Here is a 19,878-nt window from a genome sequence, read left to right as displayed (position 1 = left end):
TACTGATCTGGAATTCTTTCCCAGGGCTGGGGCAATGCAGGGAGAAACGGGTTTGAGCAGAACTCACCCTGCAGCTGGAAGTCCTACTGGTCTCAGGCTGTTTAATCCCACTTGAAAGTACCCAAATAGTCTATTGTAGTATTTATAATGAAATATGTCTGCTGAAAGGTCCTGAGAGCCATCCTGGAAGGAAAGGGTTGGCTTCCCACTAATTTATTGTGAAGTTGTTTATCCCATGTCTTTGATGTGAGCTGAAGAGTCTTATGTAGTACATATTGTACCAACTGACACTTCTAAATAAACTCCATGTTTTACCTATGAGTGGAAATGTCTTCTGATTCAGGGAGAGTCAGTCAAGGAATCATAAATGAGACATTAAAAATAAAAGAGGTCTTAAAGAACATAAAAGGTGAGGAAACTGAGGTCTTGAGGGGGATAAGAATATACCCAGGGCTCAAAACAAGTTAATGCAGAAAAGGTGTCTACACTTGGGTGTATGACTTCAATTTTTGTTGCTGTGAGAAAATAGCTGAGGCTGGGTAACTTTTTTAAGAAAAGGTTTATTCAGCTCCTGGTTCTGTAGGTTTGAGGACTTGGTAGACTCAGGGGTATGGAACTGGCATTGGCTCTGCTCTGGTGAGTACTTCATGGCAGATGGCATCACGATGGAGGGAGTATGTGTGAGGGGAAGACATCACATCTTCAGAGAAGAAGCCAGAGAGAGTACTGCAGCGGCTGGGCTTGCTCTGAACAACTTACTCTCTTGAGAACTAACTCAGATCCCATGAGAACCACCTTCATTCATTCTGAGGGTAGAGCCTTCAATGACTAAAGACCTCCACTAGGCCCCCTCTAAAGGTCTCAACACTGCTCACACTGAGGATCTCAAACTCATGGACCCATGGGAGATATCCTCAAACCATAGCCACCAGAGCACTGGCCTTGAAGTTCTTCATTCAGCACCCTTTCTTCCATGTAAAGACAAGAAGGTGGGACAGAGGCCTTTGACCACTCCCTTCTCCTGATGTCTCTGTCTCTGTCTTCCCTCTGTTGCTGTGATTTTCTCTGTATTCGTCTTTCTCTGTTCCTTCTTCTCACTGTTCCCAGCCTAGCTATGTCTTTTCTGAATCCTTATCCATTCTCCAGGGGTGTACATGTTGGGCTGGGGAGAACACCTTTCTGACCAAGGGATGATTGTCACAGTGATAAATCTGAACAAGTTACTGCGCACAGGCACTGCGCACCCTGGGCAGAGTGCGCCATGTGGCCACAGTGGAGAGAGGACAAAATGGACACCAACTTCTAGGTGGACACTCCACAGATGATGTAGAGCATAAATACCCATCTTTAATAACGAGGAGAGCATAAAACTGACATCTAGTGAGCATCAAGCTGTGTGCTGGTGCCAAGTCGTTTACATGGGTCATCCTGGGCAGTGACCATACTGTTGGCCGAAACCACCTTTCTTCATTTCTGCCTGAGAATGAGATCTCACAGTGCAAGCTGTAGTGGGGAGAACCAAGCCTCCCAAGTCAGCAGACCTGGTTCCAGACCTGGGTGACTTGGAACATAGTACTTCATGTCTCCAAGTCTCAGAGTCCTCTCCTGTAAAATGAAGATACCAGCAGCAGTCTCGAAGAATCTCTGTGAGCATCCAGTGAGGCCAAGGACAACCTCAGCAGAGTGGGAGGCTGTGTGGCGTAATGCAGGGACACCAGCCTAGGAGCTGTCACATGCTGGTCTCGCCATGATGCCCAGAGCAAGTCAATAAATTCCTTGGGTCCTTACTTGTCTGTAATGTGGATTGTGACCCCCTGACTACCTACCCTATATTATTAAAGTCATTAAGAGTCTTTGGCACATGCATGACGCCTCCAGTCCATTCCCTCTAATAGTGCCTCCTACTGCTGACCCAGGCTCACTGTGACTACCATCCTTGCCTGTGCTGTGCTCCTTCAAGGCCCAGGACTGTTCTCGCTGTAGGACATGCACACTTGCAAACTGAGGTAGAAATTTAAAAAGTCCTCTGCATGCTATTTATTCATGGGGTTTGCAGGCTGTTAAGAAGGTGCAAATTTGTTTGCAGAGGACCCCCGCTTTCCAAGGTGACCTTGGATGGAGGAGATGGCGGGAAGACGGCAGTTCCAGCATTGACCCTCATTTAGACGACCCAGGTGTGCTTCCCAAGCCCCTGCACAGCTCTTCCCCCGCCCCCGCCTCCTGCAGGTGTTGAGTCAAGAGGTGTGCTCTCTGAGCATAATCACCCCCATTTTCACCTTCAGAAAAACCCACACCCCTTTCCCAGCTTCCTATACTATTTATTATCTGTTTCTCCACTTGAATGTACGCTCTTTGAGTATGGGGGTAGTTTGGTTTGTTTGCTGCCTGGCACTTAGGTGTTAAATTCACATTGCTTGAGCACCTGAACTGGATTAATTAAAATAACAATAATAGCAAACATTTATCTAGTGCTTTTCATATTCCAAGCAATGGTCTAAGAAATATACATAATAAAATATATTATAGTCTGAATTAATATATTTCGTTTAGTTCTACCAACAATTCTATAGAAGTTCTCAGAATGAAATAAAATGAAAAAGGTCACCTCATGGAATGTTGGTAGTACAGATAATTAAACCCTAAGGAGGAAGCTGGGCACAGAGAGATTAAGTAATTTATCTGAAGTCACACTACTCATGAGCAGCAGATCCAGGCTTTCAGTGCAGGCTACCTGGTCCCAGAATAAATGAAAACATTAGCAACAATGTAAACATGTTGAAACTCATTATGTGACAGGCACTGAGGTGAATGCTTAACTCACATTTCCCCTATCACTCTGCATGATAATCTTCTAAGGTAAAAATGATCAACCGACCTAATGGCACAGGAGAAGGGGTCTGAAGCTTAGTAAGGTTCAATAATATACGTATGGCTGTGTAGTTAGTTGTGGAACTAGAATTCAAATCAAAGTGTCCTACTTCACCATAATGGTACGTGGCTGTGGCCAGGCATCTTGCTTGAGTGATGGGAAGCTGGGAAAAGAAGATCTACTGTCTTAATGAGCTGTGTCTGCTAAAAAGAAATACTGTTGTTATCATTGGTGGAAGAAGTGCTGGTAAGGGAGGAGACATTGGAGGAGAAAGTGCTCCCTCTCTGAACTTGACTCATCCCTCTCTGAACTTGACTCATTTTACCTAAACTCTCCAAGTCTCTTGACTGATGACGCCCCTGCTTACCTGTTATTGCTCTCCTTTCAGATTGAGAGCAGGTCCTGACTCTTTTTTAAGTCTACAGAGGACCTGGCACAGAAGTGGGATCCCCCCCTTCACAAACCTGGTGCTTAAGAAATACCTGCTAAGGAAGCAAGTATAGACTTCTCTCCCAAACCCTACCTTCTGAGGAGGTCTTTGTCAGCCCCTGGTAGAGATCTCGAAAAATCCAGCGCTCACCCTGAGCTGCTAAGGCACGAGGGGAGGGAGCCCACCTCATTGCAGGGATGCAACAGGCACATGCCGGATCTTGTCAAGCCGCCAAGGAGGTCGAAGATCTTATCACGATGGGTCAGTAAAGAAGTATGTGAACGCGCTCGCGTGCGGGAGGGGGCAGGTGAGGAAGGATCACTGGCGAGTTCCCGAGACTAGGGTCGCGTGCCCGCCCCCGCCTTGGCCCCCAGCGTCCACCCGTTCGGCCCGGCCGGCCGTGATCAAGGCGATCCTCATCTTCATCAAGCACGGGAAGCCGCGGCTCCCCGAGTTCTACCAACCCTTATAGTGAAGATACACAACAGCAAGTCATCAGAGAGACTTTCCACTTGGTATCTAAGAGATGAAAATGTTTGTAATTTCCTAAAGGAGGATTTTGATAATCAGTCTTAAGATGTGTAACTTACTGTGACCTATGGACTTAAATCTAATTAATTGGAGGATCTGACAACAAACTGATTTATAGACATTAAGCAACCCTATATTTTGTCTTCTGTGTGGATTCTTCAGAAAGTGAACTTGGCATTTTAGATCTAATTCAAGTATTCGTGGAAACCTTAGACAAATGTTTTGAAAATGTCTGTGAACTGTATTTAATTTTCCATGTAGACAAGGTTCACAACATTCTTGCAGAAGTGGTGATGGGGGGAATGGAATTGGAGACCAACATGAATGAGATTGTTACACAAATTGATGCACAAAATAAACTGGTGAAATCTGAGGCTGGCTTAGCAGGAGCTCCAACCGGTGCTGTATGAGCTGTTAAGAATGTGAATCTTCCTGAGATCCCAAGAAATATTAACATTGGTGACATCAGTATAAAAGTGCCAAACCTGCCCTCTTTTAAATAAAATATTAAAAAGGCCACTCCCAGGTAAAATCCAGGGGGAAAAGTCATCTAAGTTTACCATGCAGTTGTTTACCAAAAATAGAGGAGAGTCTTAACTTTTGCTCTTGGATTTAAGTCAAGGTACTGTATAGAAATTGTGTAAAATCAGTATGGAAGTTCAATGTTGCTTTTCTTGCTCAGTGGTTTTAACGAAATTAAGTAGTTCCAGTGTGATTTTTTTTTCCCTTTTTAAAATTGCATTCCTATGCCCACCTAAGGCATGCCTCTGTGTATTGGCTATTTCAGTATTTTGAAAAGTAAGGTATTTCTTTAATTATGTACAACCTAAAATGTTGGTGTTTTGTATGGATCATCAGTGCAGCATTCCTTAATTCTTTCTGCTATTTGTCACAATTGTTATTTAAAGAACCAAATGTGTATTGCATGAAAACATGATGACCTTTTTCTCTTAGTTTAAATAAATTCCAAGGTAACTGGATTTCTAAAGCACCCGTCTGTTTCCCTGATACCTACTTTAGCAATAATTTTTTTTATGACCCTCTGATTCAACAAAGTAAATAAAAGTATATTTTATCACTGTTAAAAAAAAAAAAAGAAGAAGTATGCGACCCAGAGAGGTGGGGGGCCAAGGCCCCATGGCTGAGGGACAGCTGATCCAGAAAGTGAGTTCAGGCCCTGGTGCTCTTTCCCCCTGCTGTGGGGAAAATCACCTTGCTCTGGCCAAGGTTATATAACCCAGGGCCCAGGTTACTGAGTTGAATGCCAGTAATGCAGATGATTAAACCCAGATACATCAAAAGGGGCTTGGACTTACTAGAACAAGCCTCTGAAGTTGCACACAGATTTATGAACCAACACAGAGCAAAGGAGCAGAGGCTGACTTCTGAATGTGTCACACAATGTTCCTGGCCCAGCTGAGGGTCTGGGCTCCTCCTGGGGAACACTCTAGCTCCTTCCATCTTCTAGAGTAAACTGCTAACAGCCACACATGCTCTGGACTGCTGTCTTTTAAAACTGCCTAGAGATTTGGCCAAATGGAAAAGAGAACAAGCTTGGTGTGAACACTTGCTCTGCCACTTACAGGGTGACCTTGGGCAGTTTACTAAACCTGAGCATCAGTTTCCTTATCTGTACAGTGAAGGTGGAGCTGCCTCATGACTTTGTTATGAAGATTCAAGATCTTCTTTGTACAGTGCCTGGTATGTAGTAGATGCTCATTAAAAATGATGGTTGTTACTATTTATTGAGTCTCAGCTTTTCTTACCTCATTTCCCATAAAACACGGTTATTTGAGGACAGACTTCTTCTTAAATGTGTGTGTGTGTGTGTGTATAATTTTTTTTTTTTTAAAAACTAGCAAGTGAGATAAGGCAAGAGGCACCAGCTCAGGTCTGCATCTCCCAACCAGATGCCGAGCTCTGCAGCTCTCTGTAGAGTCCGTGCCATGAGGCCTACAGTTTCTACATGGTTGACAGGTCTGGGCAACCTTCCTGGTTCTCACTGCCACTCAGGCACCCTCCTGCAGGCTGACCAGCTCTGTCCCAGACTCATCCACGCGGATCTTCCCTGGACTCCACTCGGAGTCTCACTTGGTTCAGCAGGCTCCATCATCCTTAGATAAGCTCCATGCAGCTGCAGGCCAGTGTCTGAGCGTGGGGGCCAGAGCAAACCATCAGTCCTGGAGGGAGTTCACAGCAGGGGCCCACAGCACTGCTCATCAAGGAGTCTGGGGGAGGATTCAGTCTTAAAGAGCATGGTCTCTAGAACATTCTAGAGATTGTCTACACTTCACATTCTATTACTGGAACCCCCTCGAGAAAGCTCTACAAATGTCTCTCTGCAGGCACAAGGTTAGGTTCAGGCAAAAGTCCCCTGAGGGGCCATCCCAGGGCCAGGAGAGAGCTCAGAACCCAGCCTTCATAACAGGAACTAAGTTTGATTCAGCTCCCGCGTCTGGATGGGGAACTGCCTGGTCACTTTCCTGGACACTCTTAGATAACCCTGTGACTCTGTTTCCTCATTGAGAAAATGAGGAGAGTGGTTATGTCTCTCTCATAGAGTTTCATGAGGATTAAATGAATTAATGGTTTATTAAAAACCAGGCACACGGGAAGTGTTCTAGATAAACAATAAAAAACCTTCAGTCACCTTCTGGGGCATTTTAACTCTGTTAACTTCCCAAGAACCTCTGCCCTACCCCAGGGCAGAAAGCAGCCTGGCTCCTGCTCCTTCCTCTGCACCTCCATCTCTAATGTGCTCCTTGGGATGCAGAGTGATTTTTCAGTTAATGACATGACATGGGTATCTCCATGTCCCTCCCCTCTCTCGGAATCAGAGCTCCTGAGTGCACAGCTGCTCTGTGGATGGCGGCACTCAGAAAACACGTGTTCATGGAAGGAGTGTGTGTGTGTGAGTGTGTGTGTGTGTGTGTGTGTGTGTGTGTAGTAAAGGACACTCCAGCTGTGCAGACAGCATCCTCTTGCTCTCCACTTGGAACTTCTCCCTTTGTTTTAGTCAGTTCTTTTGCTGCTGTGACTAAATGATCTGACCAGCACAATTATAGAGGAGGAAAGGTTTATTTGAGGGCTCATGATTCCAGGGCACTTAGTCCATACAAGGCCAGTTCTGGGGGCTCCAGGTGAGGCTGGACATCATGGTGGGAGAGGGTGGTGGAGGGAAATAGCTTACATCACGGTGATCAGGAAACAGAGAGAGAGACAGAGAGACTCCACTCTCCAGACACAAAATATATACCCCATAACCACACCCCAATTCCAGTCTCCTCCAGCCACACCCTACCACATCAGGGATTAATTCACTGATTGGGTTAAGACTCTTAGAATCCTCTGAGCCTGCCTGCATTGTCTCACATGTGAGCTTTGGGGAACACCTCACATCCAAAAAACAACACTCTCTGATTCTATTTTCCTAATTTCTAGCCCATAGCAAGAACACCTTTTTTCCTTCTGTCTGGTCTGTTTGGCACTGGTTTCCATTTTGCCCCACGTTGTGGTCTTCATGCTCCTTATTTCTGCACCCTGAAGGCTGAAGTTGTGTCTCCCACCCAAACCCTTGGGCTGACTGGGTTTCTGGGAAGAGGTGCTAACTTGGCCACTACTCACTAGGGAGACCTGTGATCCCAGGTGTCAGGTTATGGGACATCATTGGTCTCAACAAGGCCAGTAGCAGCAGCAATACCTTCCCACCGGGGCAGGGGGTCCTTGGCTCTTTCAGGCCAGCAGCCCTTTGAGTAAGGAGAAAGAACTCAAGAAGTACTGACATCGCCTCCTCTTCCTTATATCCCCAGTGCCTCTGAAACATTCCCCACAGGTGGCCATGCAGAGTGAGGTGCAAATCTAGATGAGATGTCCCTGAGGCACAGAGTGGGAGAATATCTTTGCCTCTCATACTTCAGATAGAGCACTAATTTCCAGAATATATAAAGAACTCAAAAAACTCTACACCAAGAATACAAATAACCCAATCAACAAATGGGCTAAGGAAATGAACAGACACCTCACAGAAGAAGATGTACAAGCAATCAACAAATATATGGAAAAATGTTCACCATCTTTAGTAACAAGAGAAATGAAAATCAAAAATACAATAAGATTCCATCTCACCCCAATTAAAATGGCGATTATCAAGAATACAAGCAACAATAGATGTTGGCGAGGATGTGGGGAAAAAGGTACACTCATACATTGCTGGTGGGGCTGCAAATTAGTGCAGCCACTCTGGAAAGCAGTGTGGAGATTCCTTAGAAAACTTGAAATGGTAACCACTGAGGTGATCACATTGAGACAACCTGGTGGCTAGAAATGGTGGGCAGCATATCAATCAGCAAGTCTGTTGAGCTCCTGGGACGTGGGTAATATTGATTTGGACTCTGGGTTCTGGATTCTGGATTTAGTAGGTTCCCAAAGGAAAGCAGTCATGAATTCTTTTTTTCCAATAATATTTTTAAATTTTAATTTATTTTTATTGTAAACAAATGGGATACATGTTGTTTCTGTTTGTACATGGAGTAACAGCATACCATTTACGTAATCATACATTTACATAGGGTAATGATGTTTGATTCATTCTGTTATTTTTTCCTTCTCCCCCACCCCTCCCACTCCTCTTTTCCTTCTATACAGTCCCTCCTTCCTCCATTCTTGCCCCCCTTCCACCACCCATTATGTGTCATCATCTGCTTATCAGTGAGATAATTCATCCTTTGGATTTTTGAGATTGGCTTATCTCACTTAGCATGCTATTCTCCAATTTCATCCATTTGCCTGCAAATGCCATAATTTTATTATTCTTTAGAGCTGAGTAATATTCCATTGTATATATATATACCACGGTTTATTTATCCATTCAACAATTGAAGGACATCTAGGTTGGTTTCACAGTCTGGCTATTGTGAATTGAGCAGTTATGAACATTGATGTGGCTGTATCTCTGTAGTATGCTGATTTTAAGTCCTTTGGGTATAGGCCGAGGAGTGGGATAGCTGAGTCAAATGGTGGGTCCATTTCAAGTTTTCTAAGGGGTTTAGTTTCATTCTGTTGTATATGGATTTCCAGTTTTCCCAGTACATTTGTTGAAGAGGCTATCTTTTCTCCATTGCATATTTTTGGCACCTATGTCTAGTATGAGAAAATTGTATTTATTGGGTTTGTGTCCGTGTCCTCTATTCTGTACCATTGATCTACCTGTCTATTTTGGTGCCAATACCATGCCGGTTTTGTTACTATTGCTTTGTAGTATAGTTGAAGTTTTGGTATTGTGATACCCCCTGTTTCATTCTTCCTGCTAAGGATTGCTTTAGCTATTCTGGGTTTCTTATTCTACCAGATGAATTGCTTGCTCTATTTCTGTAAGGTACATCATTGGGATTTTAATTGGAATTGCACTGAATCTGTATAGCACTTTTGGTAGTATGGCCATTTTGACAATACTAATTCTGCCTATCCAAGAACATAGGAGATCTTTCCATCTTCTAAGGTCCCTCAATTTCTTTCTTCAATGTTTTGAAGTTTTCATTGTAGAGATCTTTTACCTCTTTGGTTAGATTGATTCCCAAGTATTTCATTTTATTTTTTGAGGCTATTGCAAATGGAGTTGTTTTCCTCATTTCCCTTTCAGCTGTTTCATCGCTTGTGTATAAAAATGCTTTAGATTCATGTGTGTTGATTTTACAGCCTGCTATTTTGCTGAATTCATTGATGAGGTCTAGAAGTTTTCTGGAGGAATTTTTTGGATCCTCTAAATATAGAATCATGACATCAGCAAATAGTGACAGCTTAAGTTCCTCTTTTCCTATTTGTATCCCTTTAATTTCTTTAGTCTGCCTAATTGCTCTGGCTAGAGTTTTGAGGACAATGTTGAATAGAAGTGATGAAAGAGGACATCCCTGTCTTGTTCCCGTTTTTAAAGGGAATGGTTTCAGTTTTTCTCCATTAAGAATGATGTTGGCCATGGGCTTAGCATAAATAACCTTTACAATGTTCAGGTATGTTCCTACTATCCCTATTTTTTCTAGTGTTTTGAGCATGAAGCAGTGTTGTAATTTGTTGAATGCTTTTTCTGCATCAATTGAAATAACCATATGATTGTTATCCTTAAGTCTATTGACATGATGGATTATGTTTATTGATTTACGAATGTTAAACCATCCTTGCATTCCAGGGATGAACCCCACTTGATCGTGGTGCACAATTTTCTTAATATGTTTTTGGATACAGTTTGCCAATATTTTGTTAAGGATCTTTGCATCTATATTCATCAAGGATATTGGTCTAAAATTTTCTTTCCTTGATGTGTCTTTTCCTGGTTCGGGTATGAGGGTGATATTAGCTTCATAGAATGAGTTTGGTAGGTACCCTCCTTTTCTATTTCCTGGAATACTTTGAGAAGTATTGGAATGAGTTCTTCTTTGAAGGTCTTATAGAACTCAGCTGAGAATCTGTCTGGTCCTGGGCTTTTCTTGGATGGTAGATTTTTAATGGCTTCTTCTATTTCATTGCTTGATATTGACTTTTTAAATTGTGTATGTCCTCCTGGTTCAGTTTGGGAGGAGCATATGTCTCTAGAAATTTGTCAATGTCTTCGGTAGTTTTTATTTTGTTGGAATACAGATTTTCAAAGTAGCTTCTTATTATGTTATGTATCTCAGTGGTGTCTGTCGTGATATTTCCTTTTTCATCACGAATTTTAGTAATTTGAGTTTTCTCTCTCCTTCTCTTTGTTAGTGTGGCTAAGGGTTTGTTTATTTTGTTTACTTTCTCAAAGAACCAACTTTTTGTTTTGTCAATTTTTTGAATTGTTTCTTTAACTTCAATTTCATTGATTTCAACTCTGATTTTAATTATTTCCTGTCTTCTACTACTTTTGCTGTTATTCTGTTCTTCTTTTTCTAGGGCTTTGAGCTGTAATGTTAGGTCATTTAGTTGTTGACTTTTCATTCTTTTCTGGAATGTGCTCCATTCAATGAATTTTCCTCTTAGTACTGCTTTCATAGTGTCCTAGAGATTTTGATATGTTGTATCATCATTCTCATTGACCTCTAAGAATTTTTTTATATCCTCCCTGATGTTTTCTGTTATTCATGTTTCATTCAATAGCATATTATTTAGTCTCCAGGTGTTGGAGTAATTTCTGTTTTTTATTTTGTCACTGATTTCTACTCTCAGTCCATTATGATCTGATAGAACACAAGGCAGTATCTCTATTTTTTTGCATTTCCTAAGGGCTGCTTTGTGGCATAACATATGGTCTATTTTCAAGAAGCTTCCATGTGCTGCTGAGAAGAAAGTGAATCTGCTCGTTGATGGATGGAATATTCTATATATGTCTATTAAGTCTAGGTTATTGATTGTGTTATTGAGTTCTATGGTTTCTTTGGTTGGATTTTGTTTGGAAGATCTATCTAGTGGTGACAGCGGTGCGTTAAAATCACCCAGAATTATTGTGTTGTGGTCTATGTGATTCCTGAAATTGGGAAGGATTTGTCTGATGTACAGGGAATGCACCATTGTTTGTGGCATAAATATTTAGTATTGTTATGTCTTCCTGATTTATGGTTCCCTTAAGCAGTATGAAATGTCCTTCTTTATCCCTTCTGACTAACTTTGGCTTGAAGTCCACTTTATCTGATATAAGGATGGAAACCCCCGCTTTTTTTACTGAGTCCATGTGCATGGTAAGTTTTTTCCCATCCTTTCACCTTTAGTCTGTGGATGTCTTTTTCTATGAGATGAGTCTCTTGCAGGCAGCATATTGTTGGGTCTTTCTTTTTAATCTATTCTGCCAGTCTATGTCTTTTGATTGATGAGTTTAGGCCATTAACATTCAGGGTTATTATTGAGATATGATTTGTATTCCCAGTCATTTGGCTTATTTTTGGTTTTTAAGTTGGCTTGGTTTCTCCTTTGAGTGGTTTTTCTCTAAGGTAGTTCCTCCCTTTGCTGACCTACATTGTTGTTTTTCATTTCCTCCTCATGGAATATTTTGTTGAGAACATTCTGTAGCGCAGGCTTTCTATTTGTAAATTCTTTTAATTTTTGTTTATCATGGAAGGATTTTATTTCATCTTCAAATCTGAAGGTTAGTTTTGCTGGGTATAGGATTCTTGGTTGGCAACCATGTTCTTTCAGAGCTTGAAATATGTTGTTCCAGGCCCTTCTAGCTTTTAGAGTCTGGGTTGAGAAGTCTGCTGCTATCCGTATTGGTTTCCTCCTATATGTAATCTGATGCTTTTCTCTCTCAGCCTTCAAAATCCTATCTTTTTTTTGTATGTTAGGCATTTTCATTATAATGTGCCTTGGTGTGGATCTGTTGTGATTTTGTGCATTTGGTGTTCTGTAAGCCTCTTGTATTTGATTTTCCATTTCATTCTTCAGGCTTGGGAAATTTTCTGATATTATTTCATTGAATAGGTTTTTCATTCATTTGGTTTGTATCTCTGTGCCTTCCTCAATCCCAATAATTCTTAAATTTGTTCTTTTCATGATGTCCCATAGTTCTTGGAGATTCTGTTCATGATTTCTTACCATCTTCTCTGTTTGGGCAACTTTATTTTCAAGATTAAATATTTTGTCTTCATTGTCTGAGGTTCTGTCTTCCAAGTGGTCTAGTCTTTTGGTGATGCTTTTGGTGAGTTTTTTATTTGGTTTATTGTCTCCTTCATTTCAAGGATTTCCATTTGTTTGTTTGTTTGTTTTTTTTTTTTGAGAATCTCTATCTCTTTGTTGAAATGATCTTTTGCTTCCTGCAGGTGCTCTTTCAACTTATTGGTATTATCATTCATTATCTGCATTTGCTCTCTTATCTCATCCTTTGCTTCACAAATCATCTTAAGCATGTATAACCTGAAGTCCTTTTCTGACATTTCTTCTAACATACTGTCACTGAATTCTATTACTATAGAATCTAGATTTGTTTGGATCATTTTCTTCCCTTGTTTTTTCATGTTGTTCATGTATCTTCCCCTCTAGCAGTGCAGATCTGGGGTATTGCAGATTTCTCCCTATAGGCTTATGGTGGCCCTATAGGTTTCCAAGACCTTTTCTTTAAGGGGAGATCAATATTATCAGTGCCCAATTCAGACACTATGCAATCCTAGACCAACGAGCCCCAATGAGGACAATAACAAAATTGTCTTAATAAACAGAATGAGTTCAAATATTATCTTCAGTAAAACAAACAGATATGCAATAAGGTCTGCAGTTTCTAATGGAGGACAAAGAGGATGCAGAGGGATGTAGAATGTGGCTGTTAAATGGGATAAGAAAAGAATATACAGAAGTTCTAGATAATACAAAGGGTGAGAGTATAATCAAAAGAAATTGGATGTTAGCATGCAGAAAAGGGAGAAAGAGACTCTGAGGGAACAGGTAAAGAAAAGGAAAAGAGAGTAAGAAAGGTAAAGAAATAAAAACTTAAAATTTTCAATAAGGAGAAAAAAGAAAATCTACAGTATAACAGTCATATAGTAATGAAACCTCCCAGTGTTCAGTAGCCTGATGCATGAGAGGTACCTGGCAATGGGCTTCAAGCCTCCAGCAGGCGTCTCAGGATGGGATTTGCCCCGCCTAAAGATCGGAGCTACGGCTTACAGGATTATCCAAGATGGCCACTCTGGCTTCCAAATGTGTTGGCAAATGGGGAGCTGCAGCTCAGGGTGTGGACATGGTCAGCTGAATTCCTGGAGGTGGGATGCGGTTGGTCAGGCAGGAGTCCTGGAGGTCAGGTGTGTCTGGTGTGGTTGTGGGATCCTGGAGGCCGGGTGCAATTAGTTGGTCTGGGGTCCCAGTGATAGGGTGCAGTCAGTTGGTCTGGGGGTCCTGGCAGCAGGGAGCAGTCAGTCGATGTGAGAGCCCCAGAGGCAGGGGGTGGTCGGTCGGGCTGAGGGATCCTGGAGACAGGGCTCAGTCAGTCTGGCCAGGGGTCCTATGGGGCCTGGCTGTTGTCTCAAAATGGCGGCAGCCACGTGTAATCAAACCTGCAGGAACTGTAACAGTAAACTTCCAGGCAACAGCAGGTAGCTGGTGCTCCACTGGTGGTTGGCCATCAATTTGCTGACTATTGTTGGACGATCAGGAGGTGAACCTCATGAGTTGGGTGATGGATAGGTGTAAGGTAGGCGATGGACAGGTGAGAGGCAGGCAAATGGTGGATGGTAGACGCCTGACAGTGAGCAATCTGCACTCAAATGAGGCGTCAACACGCTGGCAGATTGCAGGTGATCACAGCAGACAAATGGGGTAAACAGCAGGGGATCAATAAGCAGCAAAAACTGCCTCACCAAGAAACAGATATCCTCTGCCAATCATGAATTCTTAGGAATGCAAAATGTCATTGCACCTCTGATGTTCACAGTTGATTGCAATTTGGCTCCTCTCAGCCTCCTTCAATCCCTGCCCTGAACCTCACCCAGTACCCACAGGGGCAGTGTCCCTCATGTACGGCTACAGAAATACCCTCTGCTTTAGGAGTTTTGCTCCAGTTTTCCTTACTGTAGGAGTAAGAGTCCTTCTGACTCTGTCACAGTCTCTCCATCCTTGAAGCTCACAGAGCCCTGAGTCCTTTGAGGCCTTACTCAACCCAGACTTTCTCCAAGAAACCTTCTCAGCAGTCATCTTTGTCCCTCAGGTGCAACTTCAACTCCCTCTCCCCACCCAAAAGCCAGAATGCAGACTCTGAATTTTTCTAGGAATGTCCTGATGACAATCTCTACCATCTTCTCCATAAATACCTTCTTTCTTCTCAAACTCTGTGTCACACTTGGGGAGGTATGGTCAGCAGACCATGGGTCTTTCCTCTGTCATCACAGCAAGGGTTCTTAAATTTTGTGTATCATGGACTTCTTTGGCACACCAGTGAAATTTAGGAACTCTACTTAGAATAATTTTTATTTTAGTTTTTGGTACTGGGGATTGAAGCCAGGGTCACTGAACCACCAAGATATATCCTCTGCCATTTTTATTTTTTATTTTGAGACAGGGCCTCACTAAATTGCTAAGGCTGGCCTTGAACTTGAAATCCTCCTACCTCAGTCTCCTGTCTCTCTAGGATTACAGGCATGCATCATCTTGCCTGGCAGATTAATTTTTATAAATGCATAAAAGAGAAAGGATTATGAAACCAACATATTAAAATATAGCTATGAAAATATGGAAATGACAGGTAGACTATGTATAAATATGCTTCTTTATTAGTTAACATGATCTAGCAGCATTTCTAAGTAGTGAAGAGTATAAATTATATTTTAAGATGTCTGAAAAACGACCATGGGATACAAAAATATTTGTGATTTCCATCAGTCACAAAGTCATTTATATAGTTAATGTGACTGTGGTTTGTATTTCAATAAAATGTTGAATTTTTGCTAGATATTTGTGAAAAGAAGTGGTTTCTTCCCACTTCCTCCTCCCAGGTTAAGAATTCTGGCATCAGAGACTCCATCTTCTTCATGATGTTCTGAGATCCTATTGCAAAGTCCCAAGAGATCATGTTTTTACCACTTTGGGTTGATCCAGCTTGGTGTCTGCACATAAGAGATTCTCCATGTTTGTTTGCAAAAGTAGAAGGAAAAGAATTGAGTAAATCTTATTCTAGTTGAGGAAACTGAATCCAAGGCCTTACCTAGCTTTTTGTTCCTGACTCGTTTGAGGCTCTTCCCAGGGCTCCCACTCTGCAGGGAGCCGGTTGAGGGGAGTTTGCTAACTCTGGGGACTTAACTGTGTCAGAGGAATTCTCAGTAGACAGAACAGCAGCAAGTTGAGCCGGTTAAAGCAGAGCATGGTAGAAAAACACAGGAAAGGGAAATGACGTCACCCATGCTGGCAACTTCCACGACAGGGAACCGAAAGCGTTCACTCCTGGTAGTCAGTAGCTCCACTCCCCCCACCCTGTCTGCCTCCTGCAGGGGCTGTGGGCAAAATTCCCAGCACTGCTGACCTGGGCGTGGCTAAGGCTTCTTCTACCTGCCTGCCCTTGAGCCAAAGATCTTGCTCCAGCAGAATCCCAAGGCCCCATGATGCAACTGGGCAGGAAGCCCAGATATTAGCAGCTGTGACGTCCCAGCGATGGAAAACCCTGGACTTCATACACAGGATGTGCTGTGGGAAAAAGGAGTGGCTGAGTTTTCTTCTTTGTGTCTAGAAAATTATTTCCTGCCCAAAAAAGGCTTGGTTAGGAGGCTGTTTTGTAAGAAGCTCTCCTTCTCTTCCTTCTGTCCTGCTTATCTTTACAATGATCCTGCCACTGATGAGATACTGACACCCAGTTTTGAAACCCCTCTTTCTCAAGTTGACTTGATGTGCACATGAAGTGTACCCCCGGCTTCTCTACCATGCCTACATCCCCCATCTGTTCCACTTGAGAACTAAGAGTATGCCAGGCTCTTGTTGTCTTTGAAGAGCCTGTGGTTAGTACAAAGATTTTATTATGTCTCCCTCACTGTAAGACCCTTCAGTGGCTCCCTATTGCCTCAGGGAAGAAACAAAAAATGGCAGAATCACTAAGGCCAAATTGAAAGGGACTTAAAAAATCATTTTTTTCCCTATAATTTATAGGTGAGAAAGGCAAGTAAATTTCTCAAAACTACCTGGTGGGGTGAAAGTAAGTCTAGAGCCAGAATTTAGATTTGTAGACTTCCTAATCTCAGTTTATATTCATTGGAATGATATTCTTGGTCATTGGTGAGATAGTCATATTTCTAACTTGATCACCCAGCTCTAGCCAAGCAAATCCATTTGTCAGTCCTAAGGACACAGTGGACTTTGCAGTCTTAAGTCATTTCCATCCTGAATGCTCACACACTCCACCTTTCTTCCTCTCCACCGTCCCCCAGCATCTTTGCCCATTTCAATTCTACCCATCATGCAAGGCTCAGCTGATGGGTCCCTTTTCTGTGCTCCTTGGCACTTTCTTTCTGCACAACTGGGTAGTAGTGACTTTCTTGGTGGTTCTGCAGGCACACCCCTAATCTCCCCCAAAAGACAATAAGCAACTAAGGGCCAGAGACCTGTCTGGGCACCTGGGCAATTCTCACAACATTTAGCACAGTTTCTTGCACATACTAGGCACTTGGTAAATGTTGAATATATCATTAAAAACCCCTTCTATCTGACACGGGGGTGATGAAAATCATTTTGTATACTTAAAGGTTTGTATAAATATTCCTCCTGCCAATTTGGTGAGCCAGACAGGCATTTTTTTTTATGAAATAGTAAATGTCTGAAAAGTTTAAGGACTAGTCTGTATCATTCAAGGTCACACTGAAAGTTGGTGGGGAAGTGAGTATTAGAATTGGGTCTCCTGGCTCTCGGCTTCCTGGTTACCATGTCCTGAGCCACCTCCTTCCTCCGCACATGTCTGCCATGGTGTCCTGCCACACATTGGGACCAGAACTATGGAGTTGTCCAACCATGGACTGAACCTCTGAACCATGAGACAAAATAAAAATTTCCTCCTAAGAAGAAAAATAGCAAAAGAAGGAGGAGGAGGAAAAGGGAGAAGAGAAGGAGTTGTGCTTCTTGGCTCTTGGTCCCATTCACCGGCAGTGTCAACACCATCTACATACTTTCCATTGAAAACTCACCTCTTCTTCCAGAACTGCGAGGTAGGAAATACTTCTCTCCCTGTCTCATATTCAAGGGAAGCTATTTCCTATAGGAGAGGAGTTCAAAATGGGTTAAGAGTGTCATGTGGTTGAATGAACTCTTAATGAGTTCAGCTAATAGATCTGCCTTGTACCAGCCAAGTGACCTAGGGCAAGTTACTTCACCTCTTCGAACTTTAGCTTCCCCATTTACAAAGTAAGGGAATTGAACTAAATGTACGGAAAGTCTCTTCTAGCTCTAATAATATCTGATGATATTATCATCAGATAGGGGCATTCTTGCCATTATGTTTAAATTCCTTACCCAGAGAATCCAGAGATCTAGATCTTACTGAAGAAAATGCTTATGGTCCCCTAAATTAAATCATGAAGCTCATGCTTTGGGACATAGCATAAAGAGGAAACAATTATAGATCAGTAAGTTTATTCAGTGGTCATCGTCTATAGCGCAAAATAAGCAAGGAGTTCTCAGGCCAGCAGGAAGCACAGGCATGTGACCAAAAAGTTGTAATTGACTTTCATAAATTAAAATTATAAGGTAAAGTTGGGGTGAAAAAGTGGGAACGATCCATTATGCCTTGTAAAAGGGAGTGAAGGGTGAATTTAGGGTGAGGCAGGGAATGTTTTTCAGAGGAGATGAGTTGGATTAGCATTTATACAGTGAGATGTGGGATCTAGCCAGAAGAATTTGAAAGAATATAGTATTTTGTGTGTGTGTGTGTGTGTGTGTGTGTTGCTGGGGACAGAACTCAGGGCTGCAAGAATGCTAGGAAAGCACTCTACTGCTAAGCCACATCTCTAGCGCAAGAACATGGTATTTTGGCACAGGAAAGGAGAATACTAGATTATTAAAGTAAAATTAGGATTGGGTATCATTTACAGAGTTTAATTGACCATTAGAGGTAACCTAAAACAAAGCAGCTGTGGTTGGGCATGGTGGGACATGCCTGTAATCCCAGTGACTCCAGAGGCTGAAGCAAAAGGATCACAAGTTTAAGGGCCATCTCAGCAATTTAATGAAATCCTGTCTCAAGTTTAAAAATAAAGAGGGCTGAGGATATAGCTCAGTGGTAAAGTGCCCCTGGGTTCAATGCCCAGAACCAAACAAAAGCAAAAATAAACCCCAAAGCAATTATGTTTTTCCTGGTTAATGAAAAAGAATTGACTGGTATACAGCCTATACAAACTTGGATTTACTGAAAATCTTTTTTTTTTTTTTTTTTTTTTTTTTTTTTTGGGGTGCTGGGGATCAAACCCAGGGCCTTGTGCTTACAAGGCAAGCACTCTACCGACTGAGCTATCTCCTCAGCCCCTTACTGAAAATCTTGATTTCAAGTATTCTTATCAGACCACATTCCCCAATTTTACTTTAATAGCACTTATTGGTTATCATGAGAATTGCTTACGTAGAATCATTATGGACAAACAGACATGAGTTTAAATAGTTTAAGAGATATTTAGATTAGTTATCCATACATATTTGTCATATTTATGAATCATATTCTTCACTGTCAGGGAACTTTTGGAAGATATTGAGAGATGTTAAAAAGTGCTTTATGATCCCAAAGGTGGAAGAGCAATAAATCATTGAATGTCAAAATTGAAATTGTGCATTATCTACTCTGTTGTTCTCACATTACAGATTCATGGACTGAAATCCAGAAAGGATGTGCCAAAGTCAGCCTGTCTATTGTGGAATTCCTGGGCTCAAATGTAAGATCTAAGAGTTTCAGGTACTGAATAGGGAAAAAGTTAAAAAGTAACATATTATAGTCTCTACCATCTTTTATCTTTTTAAAAGAATTGTCTGTAATTTGTCTCAAGTGCTTTGAATTTAACCTTGCCTGGAAGTGTGGTCCTACAAGATTGGTCCCTAAGAAAATCTTCCAGCGCCATTGGGGAGAAAATGCTAAAGCCCATGAAACAGATGGTCTCATGTGCCAAAGGAAAATTTGCTGTTGGAGGTCAGAGAAGGGAGTGGTAGGTGTAGGCCAGAGTAGTTCAGGAATAAAGGGGTCTCCTCTGTAATGACGAATCGCGAAAAGGAAGTGTGGCCATTTTGGAAAGCAATGGTAGAAAGAGCAAAAGCAAAGAGAAGCAACAGGAGTGAGCTCATACTATCTGGAGTTGGAGAGAAATTTGGTTAAGGAGAACTGGATTTAGAGGAAAGGGCAAAGGCACTCCCTGAAATTTTCTTCCAGTTTTGTAATCCAGATCTTCTCTGTTCTGACTACTGTTTTACCAAGCAGGAAGCCGAGACCAGATGAGGCATATCCTTTATCCACATCTGTAGCCAGTAAGCCCTTCAGGCAGTGCTTTCTGAAGAGGAAAGGTATTGGGGTGATTCAGGGTGCCATTATATGCTGTTAGCCTTTGAGGAAGTGGAAGCCAGAAGAGAAATTCCGAGGGAGTTCCAACCCTCACCTGGG

At 42.1% G+C, this 19,878-nt stretch overlaps 1 pseudogene across 1 annotated transcript; it reads left to right on the top strand.

Annotated features, from left to right (window-relative positions):
- Positions 1–3,556: 3,556 nt before the first annotated feature.
- Positions 3,557–4,918, top strand: LOC306641421 (AP-3 complex subunit sigma-1-like; annotated as a pseudogene). Its single transcript has 3 exons — positions 3,557–3,560; positions 3,674–3,868; positions 3,913–4,918. The product of its transcript is annotated as an AP-3 complex subunit sigma-1-like (transcript).
- Positions 4,919–19,878: the final 14,960 nt, after the last annotated feature.

Source organism: Sciurus vulgaris (assembly GCF_902686455.1).
Source record: "Sciurus vulgaris genome assembly, chromosome: 12".
In the NCBI taxonomy this organism is placed as follows: domain Eukaryota; kingdom Metazoa; phylum Chordata; class Mammalia; order Rodentia; family Sciuridae; genus Sciurus; species Sciurus vulgaris.
Note: the sequence above shows the minus strand (reverse complement) of the source record. Positions and strands in the feature narration are given on the sequence as shown.